We start from the raw sequence: 17649 nt of genomic DNA on the forward strand, positions 1-17649 counted from the left end.
TGCAGAACAGACTCAGTGGACCAAATGGCCTACACCTGCTCATAACTCTTGTGCTTTTGAGACACATTTTGGAATAAGACCTCAAATAGATGGAATGAACACAAATGCCATGCATATTTTTATGAAGTACAGGTATTTACTGTACCTTTAAGAGAGTGAAACCTGTCAAGGATTGACTGAAAGCACGAGTGTGCTGAACAATTTAAAAATGTAACAACTGGTTGTGAAACAAATAGCTGGAGCTGCGTTGCCATGGTATACAATAAATTCAAATTTGGCCCCAAGATAGCAAAGTCCAATCGAATTTGATGACATCAAACCAAATGAGACGGTCCAATGTTTTGGGGTATATAAAATCAGGTATTTTCAACAGTTGGGGAGAACACCACCAACTGATTGCTAGCAGAATAGCTCTCTGAAAGGTACCTGTCTGTAAGAAATTTGTGCAGAAGACTGAAGAATAGATGACCTAGGAAAATCTACAGAGAAAAACCTACCCAGCTGGCTGGTTTTGAAATGTGATTTTTAAAAAATTGGACCAGTATTGTAGACGGAGGGGTAAAAAATAGGTTTGAGAGAAAGTAGTCGTAAATAGTTGTTGTCTAATGTTCTCTTTTGGACTTAAAGAATAATATTTGGGTTGTTCTTTGCCACATGAAATTTAACAGATTACAGTACGAGGTGAGCTTTTCGGTGTCTCTGCTGTAAATTAGCAGAAGGTTTTACCCTGTGTCGTAACAATATATACACAGTAAACTAAACCTTGAAACCAGCAAATATTTTAGATCAACCGTTCATTTGTGTAGCCCCATTTTGGAATGAACCAGTCATCACTTAAATTCCATTAAATAATTTTGTTTTACATACTCAAAATGTTGACTGCCAAAACCAATGTGTAGTTCACCATTGTTCACTTGGCTTTGTGCATACGCTGACCCCCAATTTTGGGAGGATTTTTGCAGGCTTAAAAGATAGATTTGCCTGTCGTAGCCTATATATATATTTTTAAAATTATTTTATTAATTACACCAGCAGCAACAGCCTTATTCAAATTATACCGGCAAGTAGGCAAAAGATAATGTTAGCACAGGAATTCAACACTTTTGCATATTAACAAAGTTCTTTTAAAAAATTAAGTTGGAGCTGCAAATCTGGCAACTTTGCATTGTAATTTAGTCAGTATTAATCTTTAATCCAAACAGTGATTCCAATATAATAGAGAAAAACTGCAAACTTTGAATTTACTCACGCCTGCTGCCCGTTGCAAGATAAGTCATGTTATAAGTCATCAGACCAATTCCAACATTTCACAATAATTTAAGTTCCAAACAAATTACGGTGAGCAACCAGAGAAAAATGAAATGAAACTCCCCAGATTAGGAAAGTTCCCTACTCACTATGTGATGACTTAACTTTGCAGTGGTAATTAAAGTACACTGCTTCTTAAGTGCAGCATTGACAAGAGGCCCAAACTGAATGACAGGGCAGGACAAGGTTACATTATTTTTACCCATTAAAGAGTCAGGAGCAGTCATTGCTCATTTGTCATTCCATTTCAACATCCCTCATAATCACTTGGAGGAGCTGAAAGGCCTGGAGGTAAGGGATGCAAAGTTGATCTAAACATTTGCAAAGTAACTTCTGTTGGAGGAGTTCAAGGGCATATGCAAACAATCATGCAGAAATGACTCATTTGGCAGATGAAGTTTCAGCCAGGCAGTGTAAACATGGTATTTCTTGGCTGAAACATCAATAGTTGCAGTCTAACTATAGTTTAAAAGAAACAAAATATTCTTTGCAATTGTGCAGTATATATAAACATTTAGCACTTACTGCACACAGATGGACCTCTGCAATGTCATGCTGGTTTGTTGTCGCCGCTTATAGCTCTTAAACCTCCAGGCCTATATTAAAAATAAAGTGATTATGTTTAAAATTAACATTAAGTATGGTATTAATATTACATAATTCAGAGCAGCATTAGATTTTGTTAAAGACACTGAACCAGGTTTACATTCCACTTGACTACACAAATCAGCATAGCACTTACTCATTCTCACAAATAAAAAGGCCATTTGTAATCACAGCTGTGATGCAAGTGATTAATATCTATATATTAGATATTTCAGATAATTTAAAATTTTTCAAATAAACTAATTTATTCAAAAAAAATTAAATATTTATTGGATTTTGAATTCATGGCATGGGGGGGTTTAACGATTAATTTGTATAAATTTTCAAAAAATCATCATAAGACAGAGTTCTTGGGTCATTATGAGAATTTGCTTGCATTGGGAGCTTTATGAGCAAAAGACAGCAAATATTGAGAAGCATTAGCTTCCTTTCAGTTTAAAGGGATTAGGATTTTGCTTGCTGAGTGGACAAAATGCACAGCTTGGAAAACATGTGCATTCAATTTAGAGATCCTAGTGGAAAGTTAGCGATGTGAAGTAGTTTCCCCCCCACCAAAGAAAAAAAGAGCACACTTAGATTTGTTAGTTTACCTCAGTTTAAGGATTTCAGGTAAAAGGTTACCGCCAGAAGTGTTTGGCTAGAATCCTGAATGGTTTACTCAAAGCTTGTTCAAAGAAAGTCTAAGCTTCGTTGTCTAAATTATCAAGGAAAGGAATCAAGTCTCAAGATCAGAAACTAAAAGAAACAGCTCAGTTAAAACTACAGGTGCAACGGTTAAACAAAAACTCTGAAGTTTGAGTATTGCAAAATGATAGTATTGGGATAGCTGGGATTGTATTATGCTTCAAAACACTTCAAAATTTGCTATATGTAAATAGCTTGCTTTTTCATCTTATCCTTAGCATAATAAAATTATTTCACTGTTAAAACCAATTCTACACCATTATGCACTTGTGTTTCAGTGAAAGATCATTAAATAAACATTAAAAATATGATCTGTCAAACCGGATTTCAGTCTAGGATCTCACTTGTCCAACAGTAACATCAGCTGGGATCATCTACATTCAGTTAGCTAATGTTTCCATGCTTCAGTCTATCAACTGTGGTTCATCTAAGTATTGTAATTTTCACCACGAGGCACATTTTTTTCTAATCCCTCTTAGCTGCTCATTGACCCAGCCTTTTTGATCGTCCTTTCCAAATGTATCACAAATGTCTACCCTGCACGTGCACAGCCTGCCTGCAGTCAACTGCCCTGTTTAAGCAAGCTCATGGCTGTCTGGTTTCAGTCTCCCTCATAACCAGAGATCCTTTTCAATTTCTCAGAAACTCAGTCACTACCGATTCCCAGAATTCTCCTTCAATTGTGAATACTTAAAGAAAACTTTGAGACAGTTAGACCAACCATCTGTAATACAGCTTGCACACCCTTTCCCATAAAGCAGAAAGAGTCCATCACATGGCAACTGGATTACTGGGAACTCAATAAAATGCAATATTGTTTACAGGGTTCTGGGACCTAAAAAGAGAGGTAGTGGTGGCGGTTAGTGGCAGTATTACCGCATTGTTAATCCAGAGACCAAGAGAACACTCTGGGTACCTGGATTCAAATCCCTCTAGGATAGAACTGCACCAACCTCCACCTATTATTTATTTCTTAGACCAACCCCTCCCTCCCTCCACCCTTTCTCTTAGCTGTCATCAGTCAAGGAAGAGTATTTTTTAAAATAGGAAACTTTCATCGAATCCTTACTGTGTTGAAGCAGGCTATTCAGCCCATCGAGTCCAAACAACCTTCCTGAGAGCATACCACCCAGACTCTTCCCTCTAACTTATGGTTAGAACCATTTCCCATGGATAATCCACCTAGCCTGCACATTCCCTGGACACTATAGCAATTCAGCATATCCAATTCACCTAACCTGCACATCTTTGGATTGTGGGAAAAAACCAGAGCATCTGGAGGAAACCCATGCAGACACGGGGAGAATGTGCAAACTCGACACAGACAGCCGCCTGAGGCTGGAATTGAACTCTGGTCCCTGGCACTGGAGAGGCATCAGTGCAAGCCACTGGGCTGCTGTGCCGCTCCAGGGAAATGGTTTTGATTTGCAGAATTGAGATATGGATTCAATTTGGGTGGAGGGAGGAAAAGGAAGAATTCACTGAAAAGAACAGAATCTCTACAGTGGGGAAGCAGGCCATTTGGCCCATCGAGTCCACACCAACCCTCTTAAGAGCACCTCACCCAGACCCATTCCCCTTACCAATGGCTATACCTACTTCCCATGGCCAATCCACCTAAACCGCACATCTTTGGACTGCTGGAGAAAACTGGAGCATCTGGAGGAAACCCACACAGGCACAAGGGGAATGTCTGCGTGGAGTCTGCAGAGTTGCTCAAGGGTGGAATCGAACCCAGGTCCCTGGTGCAGTGAGGCAGCTGAAAGTGTTAACTCTGACTTCTCTTCACAAATCCTGCTGCTGAGCTTTTCCAGCAATTTCTGTTTTTTATCCCACTGGACAGCCAGCCACACTACTAACTTCCCTTCTTTAGTTCTGTGGAATTGTCCTTGCTTTTATCTACCGGAGGATAACCAGAGGATCTTCACCAGCGGCTTCCCTTTCAATCTCCTCCCGAAAGATTGTTCTTTGAATTCCTTTTTTCTTGCCAGAGACAACAAAGCTTAGAGACCAATATCCACATTAAAAAAACTTTAAAAGGAAATGCTTAACTAACTTGCCATGTTTCTAATGTTTAGTACTGTCTGATTACTCACAACAACCTGTCTTGGATGACACCCAATTTGCTCTTGCTAATCAGCAGTAATACCAGCTTCATTACATCAGGGTCTTGCTGTAAACTCCAGATTTGTTTACAATGTAGGCATCCTGTTCGTCTCCAAGCTGAATAATATTCTTTCCATCACATCAATATTACCTCGTCCCACCCTTGGCTCACCTGCTGAAATCCTTACCTGTATACCAAAAACACAAATGGACTACTTTAAAGCTCTTATAAGGATATGAAATAGGAGCCAGTCCAATTGAGCTTGCTCCACCAGTGGGTCATGGGTGATCCAGTTGTGGTCTAAAAGGTAAAAACAATGACTGCTGATGCTGGAAACCAGATTCTGGATTAGTGGTGCTGGAAGAGCAACTCCACTTTCCTATCTATGGTACAAGCTTCAACTCTCTGGCAGATTAAAACTCTTTCTAATCTGGTCTTGAATATTCTTAATGGTCCAGTCTCAACTGCTTAAGATGGAAGTGAATTCCAAAAATGAAATCCTTGATAAGGCCTTAATGCAATGAGCAATGTGTTGCTTTTTTGTAGCAAGTGTTCCCTCTTATATATCATGTGCTCTGCAAAAAAGGTAAATTTCCAATTTACATCCTTAATTACTTACCATACCTGCATGGCAACCTACTTGTGATACATGTACAAGAACACCCAGTTCCTTCTGTTCCATAGCAATATAGTCTCTATTTAAATAATACTATGCTTTGATTATTCCTTAAAGTGAACACCTCATATTTTCTCACATTATAGTCCATCTCAAAATCTCTGCCAAGTCACCCAACCTATCTATATCCCTTCACTGAATCTGTGCCCTGCTCGTAACATGCTTTCTTACCTATCTTCAAATATTCAACAAACGTGGCTACAATGCAATCTGGTCTTTTGTCCAATTTAATATAGACAAACAATTTGAGCACTGACTTCTGAGATGCTTCACTAGTTAGGTTTGCCAACCTGAAAATGATCCACTGAATTCTGAATCGTCCATTAGCCAATCTTCTATCCACACTAATGCGTCACCTTCAAAACCACAACCTCTGCAGCATTAATCTATTACGTGGTACCTAGCCAAATGTATTTTTTGGAAATATAAACACAAATTACTACTGTAGGTAACCCTTTATTCATCCTGAAAGAACCTTAAAAACATCAAATATGATTTCCACGTTACAAAATCTTGACTTGCTAATTATGTTTGCAGTTTTATAAATTTCTTGCTTCTATCTCTTAAACAATGGATTCTAGAATTTTATTCAATGCCAGATGTTCGGCTTATATAGTTTCCTGCCCTAGTGTCCCTTCTTTCCTGAATACTGGCGTTACATCCAAGCTATTCCATCCAATGGAACGTTTCTAGAACAGAGGATTTTTGGAATATCACAACTCATACACCTATAATCTTGCGTCCTCTTTTAAGACTCCTCTTGTCAGTCTTTAGTCCCATTAGTTTTCCTTGTACGTTTTCCTCTGGAGACTGAGATTAACTTAAGATCTTTCTTTTCTCCAGATCCTACTTTTCCACTATTCTTGGGATGCTTTTGGTCATTGGTTGTATCCATGATAGATTGATTTTTCATAGACTAAGAAGTCAAGGGGGTTTCGGGGGTGGGGGAAAACAAAGAAAACCAGACTCAAGACCACAACCACAAATTTCAGTGAGTGGTGGAACAAACTCAAAAATCCAACACCCATTTCTGCTCTTTGTTTTTATACACTTGTTAGAAGTTTTATTTCTTAAAAGTTCTCTCATAATCCAATTTCTCTATTAGTCATCCTTTGTTGATTCTTAAGCTTTTTCCTCAAACTTCAGTCCCGCCATTAATCCTTTTCAGTATTGTATCTGATTTCTACCAACACGTTATCATCTATAACTTCCTCAGTAAGTTTCCAATAAAATTAAAAATCTTTGGATAGTGCAGTCTCTCTTCCTGAATGGAATACACCTTTGTTTAGGGTTATGAATTGCTTCCTAAAATACTTACCACTCCTCTACATTGTTTCTTTTGAAAATTATTCTTCCCATTCCACTTGACAACTTTTGCATTCATAATCTTGTAAATCGCTTTTAAGACAAGTTTCAGATACATACCTGTCTCAAAATAAATGTGATATCCTGACATGCTATGATCATTCTGACCAATAAGAATCTTCGTTATTAGGTAATGAATTAATCTTGCCCCATTGTACATTATTAGGTCTAAAACACCTAGTTCTATGTTTAGCTCCAAATTGTATTGTTTTAAGAAACTATTCAAAATACCAGGCTACCTAACCCATTTCAATTGCCCAAAATCTACATAAAAATTAAAATTTTTCCAAGTGTTGCAGTACCTTTCGTAAAAGTAATTATTTCTTGAATTATACAGTAGCAACACTGTCAAATGGTAAGATGGCCCAAAAACTACTTTCCAGTGAATTCTTGCTTTTCTTACTTCCACACAAATTACATCCATTTCTCAATTCTGCAAATTAAAGCCAGTTCCCTGGGATGGCACGGCAGCTCAGTGGTCAACACTGCTGCCTCACAGCACCAGGCAGCAGGGTTCAATTCCAGGCTCGGGCGACTATCTGTGTGGAGTTTGCACATTCTCCCTTTATCAGCATGGGTTTCTTCCGCGTGGTCTGGTTTCCTCCCATAGTCCAAAGATGTGCAGATTAGGTGGATTGAATATGATAAATCACCCATAATGTCCAGGGATGTGCACGTTAAGCAGATTAGCCATGTGAAATGCAGGGTTATCGTGCAGGGGTGGAGAAGAGTTCAGGTGGATGTTCTTCGGACAGTCGGTGTGGACTTCTTGGGCCATTCTCACTACAGTACTGACTTACCCTTTACTAACAATGCTGCCTCATCTCTTTTACCTTTCTTCTGAAATTTCAAATAGCCTGGGAGCTTCTTATGTAACCCCGTCCATTAAAACTTCTAAGCCACATTTTAGATTAGATTCCTTACAGTATGGAAACAGGCCCTTCGGCCCACCAAGTCCACACACACCCTCCGAAGAGTAACCCAACCAGACCCATTTTCCCTCTGACTAATGCACCTAACACTACGGGCAATTTAGCATGGTCAGTTGACCTAATCTGCACATCTTTGGACTGTGGGAGGAATCCTGAGCACCTGGAGGAAACCTATGCAGACACGGGGAGAATGTGCAAACTCCACACAGACAGTCGCCCGAGGCTAGAATTGAACCTGGGACCCTGGTGCTGCAAGGTAGCAGTGCTAACCACTGGAAGGAGAAAACCAGAAATCAAGCTTTGCTCCATTTAGATTCAAGAACGGAATAAAATTACATGTGCGTAACTCATAATCTGCACCCCAACTATTGTTTCTTTATTTGCTGTCTCTCTATATATGCTTAATTAAATGAACACCTTTTATGGATTAAATGGACAATTAATACCATGGTCACTTTGTCACTGTATCTGTGAAACAGCTATAACATTTAGAAATGCTACATGCTTTCAGATATAAAGCCTTTCACTCTTTTTAAAACCATAATGCACTATTATGTTTGTTTGTTCTCTCCATTCCTCTCACATCTTGTACTGCAACCCTGATTATTGCCCTAAGACATTTTCCAAAATTCAGTCCAAGATGTTTTCACAAGACTACATTGACCTGTCAGTGGCAAGTACAACATTGCTGATCTCTCTCCTGATGCAATTATCGTATGTAAAAGTTGAATTTTTGGATTACTTTTTAAGGTTACACTTATGGGGTTGTCTATTACATGAATACTACTTTTCAGGACTAAAATTCATGCTAAAGTCCAAAATACCTCATTATTTGTTTAGCAGAAGACCAATTAGTCTCTAAAGAAAAACAACAAGCTACGGAAATTACCAAATAAAGACAAGAGAATCAAAACAAAAATGAATTAATAAGATTTATACATACAAAATGTGAAGTAGAACTGCAATACTGTTTTAAATCACAATTACATGATACATATTAAACATGTCAAATACAAAAGTTCATTAAAATCCTTTAAAAAAAAAATCACACGGTTCAACATCTTCAAAACCAATAAAGCTTCACTGTTATCAGGATGAATGATATCAGCATATGGATCCCCTTCGCTGTCCATAATTAGTGGTAGCACAGCATTCGCTTCTTCATCTAAATCATCCCATATCTAACTTTCCTCTGTACCATCAAATGCATTCGAAATTCCACATTTCTTGAATGATTTGGAAATAGTTCCATGAATCAATGATCCACTCATGGATCAGTGGCAGAGATGGAGTCTGCACACTACTCTCTTTTGTGTATCTTTTGGGCAATTTAGCACAGCCAATTCACCTAACTTGTACATCTGTACACCTGGATTATGGGAGGAAACTGGAGCACTGTTTTAAAAAAATTCTCAAGGTCAAGGACCAGGCTCGCAGGAAAGTAGTCTGACACAGAACAAACAGCCAAGAGGCGAGTCTGCTAGAATATAAGTGTTTTATTCCCCGCAGCGTCGCCACAACCAGGTCTCGTACTTACAACGGGTCTGGTTTATACTCACTCTACGTGTTACCGGAACTGGGAGCCGTCAGTTCTCGTAGAGCGGTTGCCAACAACCCACGCTCGGCGGTTAAGCGCAACCCCGGAGCAGACTCTACCGAACTGGAGACTTTTCCAGCTGATATACTCTTTTCGAGATCTAAACATTCATGTGAACAGCAGAGCAAGGCTGAAAAACACATTCCATTCTGGTCACATGCAGATAAGAAGATTCACACGGGAAGGTGTGTAATAAGATTCACACGGGACTAAGCGACACCTTCCATTTTCGGTTAGATTCACACATGTATTGGGACACAATTTTAACCCTTTCACCACATTCCACTGCTTGGCCCAATACATGTGTTACATTATGATTCACACATGTATTGGGACATAATTTTACACCACAAGCACCCAGAGGAAACCCACACAGACATGGGGTAGAATGTGCAAACTCCACACACAGTTGCCAGATGCTGGAATTGAACCCTGGCGCTAATGCAGCAGTGCTAACCACTGAGCAACTAGAAGTGATCTTAACTGGTCCCAGACGAATAAACTCTTTTCCTTGCGTAGTGCACCAGGTTATAAATTCCAAATTTCCTTTATCCATTTGAACGACAATTTCTTTTGGAAATTTCTCCTTTGGCAAAGTTTTTCTCTTAAAAAACAGCCATTGGTTTTAACTTAGCGCCATTAGCCATACAAGAAAGAACCAAAGTAAACCTACTCTTCCAATGGCCAGTGATTTTCACCAAGACTTTTTTTTTCTCCTTTTTGATTCACAGTTCGATTCTCAGTATGTCATGAATAATAAGCATTTCATCCATGTTTCCAATGCACGATCACTTGTAGCCTCCCTTCTGCCGATTTTTGATTATGAACTGGTAAAACTGTAATAACTTATCAGCTAGTTCAGCAGACAGCTTTTGTGCAATCTTAGTTCTCTGATGAAGTAATAAGTCATGCCTTCTCACCAACCTTATGCACCATCCAACACCTGCCTTAAAATTCAAAATGCCACCCTTCTTTGATTTGATTCGTGCATGGATTTGGATGGCTTCATGACGAACATTTTTCATTTTGACCATTTTCAAGAACCCACAAAGCAACGTTTCTCTCCAATTGCGGCCATCTACCAAGTTTACCACTGTTGGCACACTTTCCTTTTAGCAGTCTCTGAACTTGGTTCGATATCTTGTTCTAGTCTCTCAAGTTTCTCCGAAACACAAAACTCTAGCTGCTACACAGTTTTGACTTCTCTGTAACTTCAATAACCTTCAGTTTAAACACTACTGTAAATTGTTTGTTTCTCTGTAGGGACTTTTCACACACACAAAAAAAGAAACTTCGAAACCTCAAGTACATGACTGCATTCCGTGAGGTTGGTTGTCACTCAGCTCTTTAGCGCTGACTTGGTGTGAATTGTAAATCAAATTACATAATATAGGTACACAATCCTTTACCCGAAATCCTTGGGGCCAGTCGTTTTTCTGGAATTCGGAAATTTTTGGATTTCGGAATAAAATGACATTTTCATAAAATGAAATTAAAAAAAACCTAAAATGCATATGTGAATAGTATGAGCACTGAGACACCATTGACACCTGTCAGTGATGGGCTACGCCGCCAAGTCACATCTGAGTAACATGGCTCGAGTGGGTGTGGAGTTGGGTCCACTAAAACTACGCTCCACACTCCATAAAAAAGGTTTCGGATTTCAGAATTTCATATAAATGTACCTGTAGCACAAAAAACATTCATCTCCTCATCATAACAGTTATGTACAGGATAATACCTTGACTTACAAATGTTAGTATGTTTTCTGCGAAGAACTAGGGTTGACTTTTACAAGATATATGGAAAACTCAATGTTTTGATCAAAAAAAAGTTTGATTTTTATGAGATTGACTTTTACAACAGAACAGCGCAGTACCTTCAGTCCTCTATGTTGCACCGACCTGTAGAACCAATCTGAAGCCCATCTATCCTACACTATTTCATTTTCATCCGTATGTTTATCCAATGACCACTTAAATGCCCTTAAAATTGGCAAGTCTAGTACTAATGCGTTCCATACCCCCTACTACTGAGTAAAGAAACTACTTTTTGACATCTGTCCTGTATTTATCACCCCTCACTTTAAAGCTATACCCCCTTGTGCTAGCCATCAGCTTCAGAGGAAAAAGGCTCTCACTGTCCACCCTACCTAACCCTCTGATTATATGTCTCAATTAAGTCACGTCTCATCCTTCTTCTCTCTAACAAAAACAGCCTCAAGTCCCTCAGCCTTTCCTCGCAAGACCTTCCCTGCATATCAGGCAACATCCTAGCAAATCTCCACTGAACCCTTGCCAAAGCTTCCATGTCCTTTGTATAATGCAGTGACCAGAACTGTACACAATACTCCAAGTGCAGCTGCACTAGAGTTTTGTACAGCTGCAGCATGACCTTGTGGCTCTGAAACTCAATCCCTCTACCAATAAAAGCTAATACATCATATGCCTTCTTAACAACCCTATCAACCTGGGGGGCAACTTTCAGGGATCTACGTACCTGGACACACCAAGTACTGCTCATCTACACCACCATTATTCCAGTACTCTTTATTCTTGCTGCTCTTTCCAAAGTGAATCACCTCACATTGTTCAGCATTAAACTCTATTTGCCACCGCTCAGCCCAGCTCTGCAGCTTAGCTACATCCCTCTGTAACCTGCAACATCCTTCAGCTCCACCGACCTTGGTGTCATCCACAAATTTACTAACCCATCCTTCTTCACCCTCATCTGGGTCATTTATAATAATGACAAACAGCCGTGACCCCAAAACAGATCCTTCAGGTACATCACTAGTAACTGAACTCCAGGATGAACATTTCCCATCAACCGCCATCCTGTCTTCTTTCAGACAGCCAATTTCTGATCCAAACTGTTAAATCACCCTCAGTCCCATGCCTCCATATTTTGTACAATTGCCTACCATGGGGAACCTTACTATAGTACATATTTTACTCTTTGGTGGTTAATGGCGTTACAACAATGCAAATTGTATGGCCCAAATTTTCTTCTGATTTCTTGACGACTATCTCCTCAAAAAGAACAGGCTTGGATTCCTTTTCCTTTAGAAAGGGAAAATAGAAGAAAGAAAGTCCAAAACATTGCTCCTGCAACAAACAGGGAAGTAGTGCCCACTTGCTTTGTGTAAATGGATGCAAATTGGTGAGAGATAAAAACACATCAAACAAAAAAAAATCACATATCATCTACACAAAAAAGAAAGGAATTGATATAGCAATGGGTGCAGCATAGTAACAACCCTTGACAAAATTCTCACTTTAAAAATTTGTAGATCAGACCTTTTAAGGATTTGATTTGGCAAGCATACCTCTCTGATTGTTGATTGAAGTAAGACATTCTACAACAGTGACAACTAGGTTTCTTAATGTATTTTTGATTGAAGTTGAGGAGGAGGATGACAAGAGGGTGAGAAACGCAATACCTCATTGATTGGGAGAGGCAAGGGGAATGCCAAGTTTTTTTGATGATGGTGGCAGGTGAGAAAAGGAGGAAAGAAGATGGGAGAAAAGAGGGGGAATTGTGCTAAGCCTGGGAGGGATTGGGGGGGGGGGGGGGGGGAGAAAGAGAGGAGAAGCCTTAAGTGTGGATGGGAAAAGAGGACAGAGGAAGGTTGGGGGCAGAAGAACACTACTCCTGGGGGCGGTGAAGTGGGGAAGATAAGGTAGTCGTTGGTGGTGGGGAAGATACTGTAGTCTTTGGGGGTGTGACGCAGTGAAATGGGAAAGATACAGTAGTCTTTGGGGATGGGGCAGGGCAATGAAGTGGGGAAGATACGGTAGTCTTTGGGGGTGGGGCAGGGCAATGAAGTGGGAAAGATACTTGATTAGATTAGATTACCTACAGTGTGGAAACAGGCCCTTCGGCCCAACCAGTCCACACCGACCCTCTGAAGAGTAACTCACCCAGACCCATTTCCCCTCTGACTAATGCACCTAACACAATTTAGCATGGCCAATTCATCTGACCTGCACATCTTTGGACTGTGGGAGAAACCCAGAGCACCCAGAAGAAACCCACGCAGACACAGGGAGAACGTGCAAACTCCACACAGTCGCCCGAGGCTGAAATCGAACCTGGGACCCTGGTGCTGTGAGGCAGCAGTGCTAACCACTGAGCCACTGTGCCACACCAAATTGTAGTATTTGGTGGGGGATGGGGTGAGGCAGCGAAGTGGGGAAGACACAGTAGTGTTCGGGGGGGGTGGGGGTGAGGCAGTGAAGTGGGGAAGACACAGTAGTGTTTGGAGGGGGTGAGGCAGCGAAGTGGGGAAGACAGAGTAGTGTTTGGAGGGGGTGAGGCAGCGAAGTGGGGAAGACACAGTAGTGTTCGGGGGGGGGGGTGAGGCAGCGAAGTGGGAAAGACACAGTAGTGTGTGGAGGGGGTGGGGGAGGGGGGTGAGGGGGTGGGGGTGAGGGGGCTGGGAAGAAGGGGGAAAGAATAGTGATGTTGGGGGATGGGCTGAAGAGAATGAAACAGTGTGTTTCGGGTGAGGCGGTGTGAAGGATCCTCTCTCTCGCGCGCCCGCTCCACCGGAAAAGCCCGATCCACCCGGAGCCTGTTCACGCGGCGGCGACGGCAGCAGCAGCAGCATCTTGTAACCGCCGTGCCGTGTCCCTCTCCCCCCTCCCCCTTATCGGCAGCAGGGCACCGTCTGAAACCTACCTAAAGCAAATCATCAATCCGACTTCTTCTTCGACCACAACGGACGTTTTAAACAAAGATATTGGAAGGGTGAGCGAGAGTTGAGGGCGGGAGGGATGGCAGATGAAGGAGCCCGGTTTACGGGCAGAGGAAACCTAACAGACCGAGCTCGCGGGCGCTCCGATGGCAATCATCCGCCGCAAGACCCGCCCACCGCCCTTTTGCTGCACCCCATTGGTTCCGCAGTCCGCCCATCCTCTGCACGATTGGCGGGTCCCTCCTGTCCATCATTCCCCCCCCCCATCTTCCCGAAGGGTGAGGTGTCGTTGCTGGTCACCGAATATTCTCGTTTGTCATGGTGAAGGCCGAAAGTGCAGAGTCTATTCCCCCTCCTCAGTACATTTGCGTACGTCTTGTATAAAATCGCTTTTTAGCTCATCGCGAATGGGTAAACGAAGGTGCCGGTTATTGTTTTAATGCACGAGATGAGTGTTTTCCAGCACGGAAACAGTCCATATTCCCAAACTACACTCGTCCCACCTGCCTGTCCGTCCCTTGGCCCATGTCCCTCAAAACCTTTGCTATTCACGTTCCTATCCAAATGTCTTTAAAAAACAGTGGAACGGCACCCGCATCCACCACTTCCTCTGACCGTCATTCCGCACGCGAACTATTTTTTTTCCAAAAAAAGTTGCCTCATGTCCTTTTTAAAAATTTTTCCTCTCGCTTTAAAAATATGCCCCCCTCGTCCTGAAATCCCCTACCCTGGGGAAAGGAGACCTGCCATTCACCTTTATCTATACTCTTCATGATTTCATAGACCTCTATGAAGTCACCCCCTCAACCTCCTACCTCCAGCAAAACAGATTCTGACGTTTACAGTCTATTTTTATATTTTAGCCTCTCCATTCCTGGCAACATCCTTGTAAGTCTTTTCTGAACTCTCTCCAATTTAACAATATCCTTCCTATGGTCGGGTGACCAAAACTGGAAATGGTACTCCAGAAGAGGCCTCACCAACATGCATTCCCAACTCCTGTCTGAGCAATGAATAAAAGTGTGCATAACTGTCCTGTCTACAAACTTCAAAGAATTCTGTAGGCGAACTCCTAGGCTGGCTGTTTTACAACACTGCTGAAGGCCTTACATTTAATTGTAAAAGTCCCACCCTTTACTGTTTTATCAAAATGTTTTACCTCACATTTATTCAAATTAAACTCCATCTGCCATTTCTCAGCCCATTGGCTCATATCAAGATCACTTTATAATCTTCTACACTGTTCACTACATTACCAATTTTGGTGTCATCTGCAAACTTATTCACCATACCTTCTCTCTAAGTAATTTATATAAATGACAAACAAAGGTTTACCCTTCATTGATGGTGGCACACCATTGATCACACTGTCCCCTGCTGTTAAGTCAATTTTGTATCCAAGTCTCCATTCCCATGTGATCTAATTTTACTAATGCGGAACCTTGTCAAAAGTCCAAGAAAACAATGTTTGCTGTTCCAACCTCATTAGTCATGGTTTCTTCTTACACCCTAAAATATATGCATCCCTTTCCTCCAACCATTAGTCGTTCTTGTTGAACTAGAATGCTGCTCTTTTATTCAAATCACATGACACCATCGACATATTTCTTTTAGTAGGCACTGAATAATAGCTCCAACTTGAATTTAACCTAATAATGGGTACAATCTGATTTACAGGATCCAAAACATTAACTTGGCTTTCTCTGCACAGATGTTGCCAGACCTGCTTAGTTTTTCCAGCAACTTCTGTTCTCATCTTTAATTTTTATACTACTCAAAATATACTAAAGATCACATGAGAAAAGTTCATATAAAGACCAAAAGATAAATGAAGAGGGATTCAAAATTGCATCAGTAAAAAAGTGTCCAGAAGAGAAAACGTCAGTATTTCTGTTTATCCAAGCATTGTGTTAGAACACAGGGTATTGCTTAATTTAAAAACCAGCAACACAAAAGATTTATCCTATGCAGTAATCTGTAAAATCAGAGAATAATTAACTAATAACTATGTACAAGCCCTTACTCAAACCTATCTTTTACCTTCCCTTCTATAATTGTCCCATAAAATTCCCAATTAGGATTTACAAAACAACACTTCTTATCTCAAAATCAGGCAGTATTCGGTTCTTCTATTTGGTTCTTCCTGTGTTTCTTTTCTTAGAAATTTCTGCATCAGCGGTTACTGATCGCAAAAAGTACTTTTAAGAGAGCTATTTTTCACGCAGTCTTCTACATGTTGGGCCTTGGCAGTTCTCCTCTCAACGGTTCAATTTTCCCTGGTCTTATACCCCCCAAATCATCGGATTGTGTTTTTAAGGTTGGCTTTTAAGGTTGTCAGTATACTAAAGTCAATCTGGATTGGAGTTTGGTATTTTTCGGGGTATAAGTTAAACTGATTGGCGGAATTCAAATTTGTTTTTGTCTCCAGGCAACAACCTAATTGAGTTGTTGGACCAAGTGTTAGATTGTTACCTTATTGAGATCACTTGATGCTCTGTCCGGTAGTTCTGCTGCTTTTGACTCGCTTAAAGTACACCCACATCTTCATAATAAGAGAAAATGTTGGTATTTCTGTTTATTCAAGCATTGAATGAGGCAGCGATAGACTGTCAGTGTAACAGTAACAATTTTTTAAAAAAAGAAACAAGATCAAAATGGTATTATGGGGGAAACATGAATTTCAAAGTTATCTTATACATCTGGAACTGTGTAATTTTTAGTTAAAATGTCATTTTAACTAAAAATGTTTTAATTGCATAGAGCCAATTTGTGAAAAAAGCTTGGTCAAAATGTTGGTTGATAAGAGTAGATTGGGGATGCAGCAGTAACCACCCTTATTGCCCTTTTAACACCACCCTGTCAAAAGTGCTTGTTAAGTGGACAGTGTTCAACTCCAAGTAAGATATGTTCTTATACAGTCTGTGAATAGTGAAAGCACAGAGTGAGAACTGAGAGACCCTAGTGTAAATGTGCGGATCCTCCCCTTTACAACATTCAGAATTGCTTAGCAATCAACGACGTTGCCTTTAACAATGTAAAACATTGCATGGTGTTGAAAAGAACATGACCTTGAGCTATATATGAGGATATTACGCAGACAAGCAAAATCATGATCAATTGCTTAATTTTGATGAATAACTTAACTTTCTTGAGTGTTTCACATGGCACTTATTACAGTATTTGTCATGTGATGATGTTGAGATGTACTATGTTACATTATTATGTAACTACATAACTTCTTTAAATGCTTGTACAAAGCTATGGATGTTTTGCTGACCTTTGGAATTTAGAAGATGGTATCAGTTATCAGACTGTCATCAGCAATGGAGATGTGGCTATTGCCTCCTGTTTTCAGGAAAGCTCAGAGATTGGGTGGTTTGTGAAAGAGAGCATAGATTTACATTTGTTTTACTAATGTAAAAGCTATAACATTTAGAGCTGCCATTACAAATGTTTCACAGGGATTTCTCCACTACACATTATTACATGCCATTAGCATTAAAATATTTTCAAAATGTGAACCACGCAACTTAGCAGCTTTTTCAACAGAGGTTGATAAGATAATCATTGATTTTATTCAAAACATTGATTATCAGTCTAATTATTTGGGAAAATAAAGTAGTTGCTGGAAACACAGTCTTCAAGCAGCATTTGTAGAGAGAAAGGTTAATATTT

At 40.4% G+C, this 17649-nt stretch overlaps 2 protein-coding genes across 4 annotated transcripts in view; one reads left to right on the forward strand and one right to left on the reverse strand.

Moving 5' to 3' along the window:
- The window catches only part of gpcpd1 (glycerophosphocholine phosphodiesterase 1), a 73892-nt gene extending 59800 nt beyond the window's left edge, over positions 1–14092 (reverse strand). For both annotated transcript variants that reach the window (XM_043696567.2, XM_043696566.2), the window contains exons 1-2: positions 13959–14092; positions 1834–1904 (exon numbers count right to left, since the gene is read on the reverse strand). The gene's annotated coding sequence lies outside the window, so the exon portion shown is untranslated. The remainder of the gene's footprint in view (positions 1–1833; positions 1905–13958) is intronic.
- The window catches only part of LOC122553248 (shieldin complex subunit 1-like), an 86668-nt gene continuing 82814 nt past the window's right edge, over positions 13796–17649 (forward strand). The window contains exon 1 of one of the 2 annotated variants that reach the window (XM_087991637.1): positions 13796–14027. The gene's annotated coding sequence lies outside the window, so the exon portion shown is untranslated. Of the gene's footprint in view, positions 14028–14255; positions 14344–17649 lie in introns of those variants that run through there. The other variant, XM_087991638.1, reaches the window with a different exon arrangement.

The sequence above is a fragment of the Chiloscyllium plagiosum genome, unplaced genomic scaffold (genome assembly GCF_037043375.1).
Source record: "Chiloscyllium plagiosum isolate Xiang-an unplaced genomic scaffold, Cpla_swu_hap1 HiC_scaffold_10, whole genome shotgun sequence".
NCBI classification, from domain to species: domain Eukaryota; kingdom Metazoa; phylum Chordata; class Chondrichthyes; order Orectolobiformes; family Hemiscylliidae; genus Chiloscyllium; species Chiloscyllium plagiosum.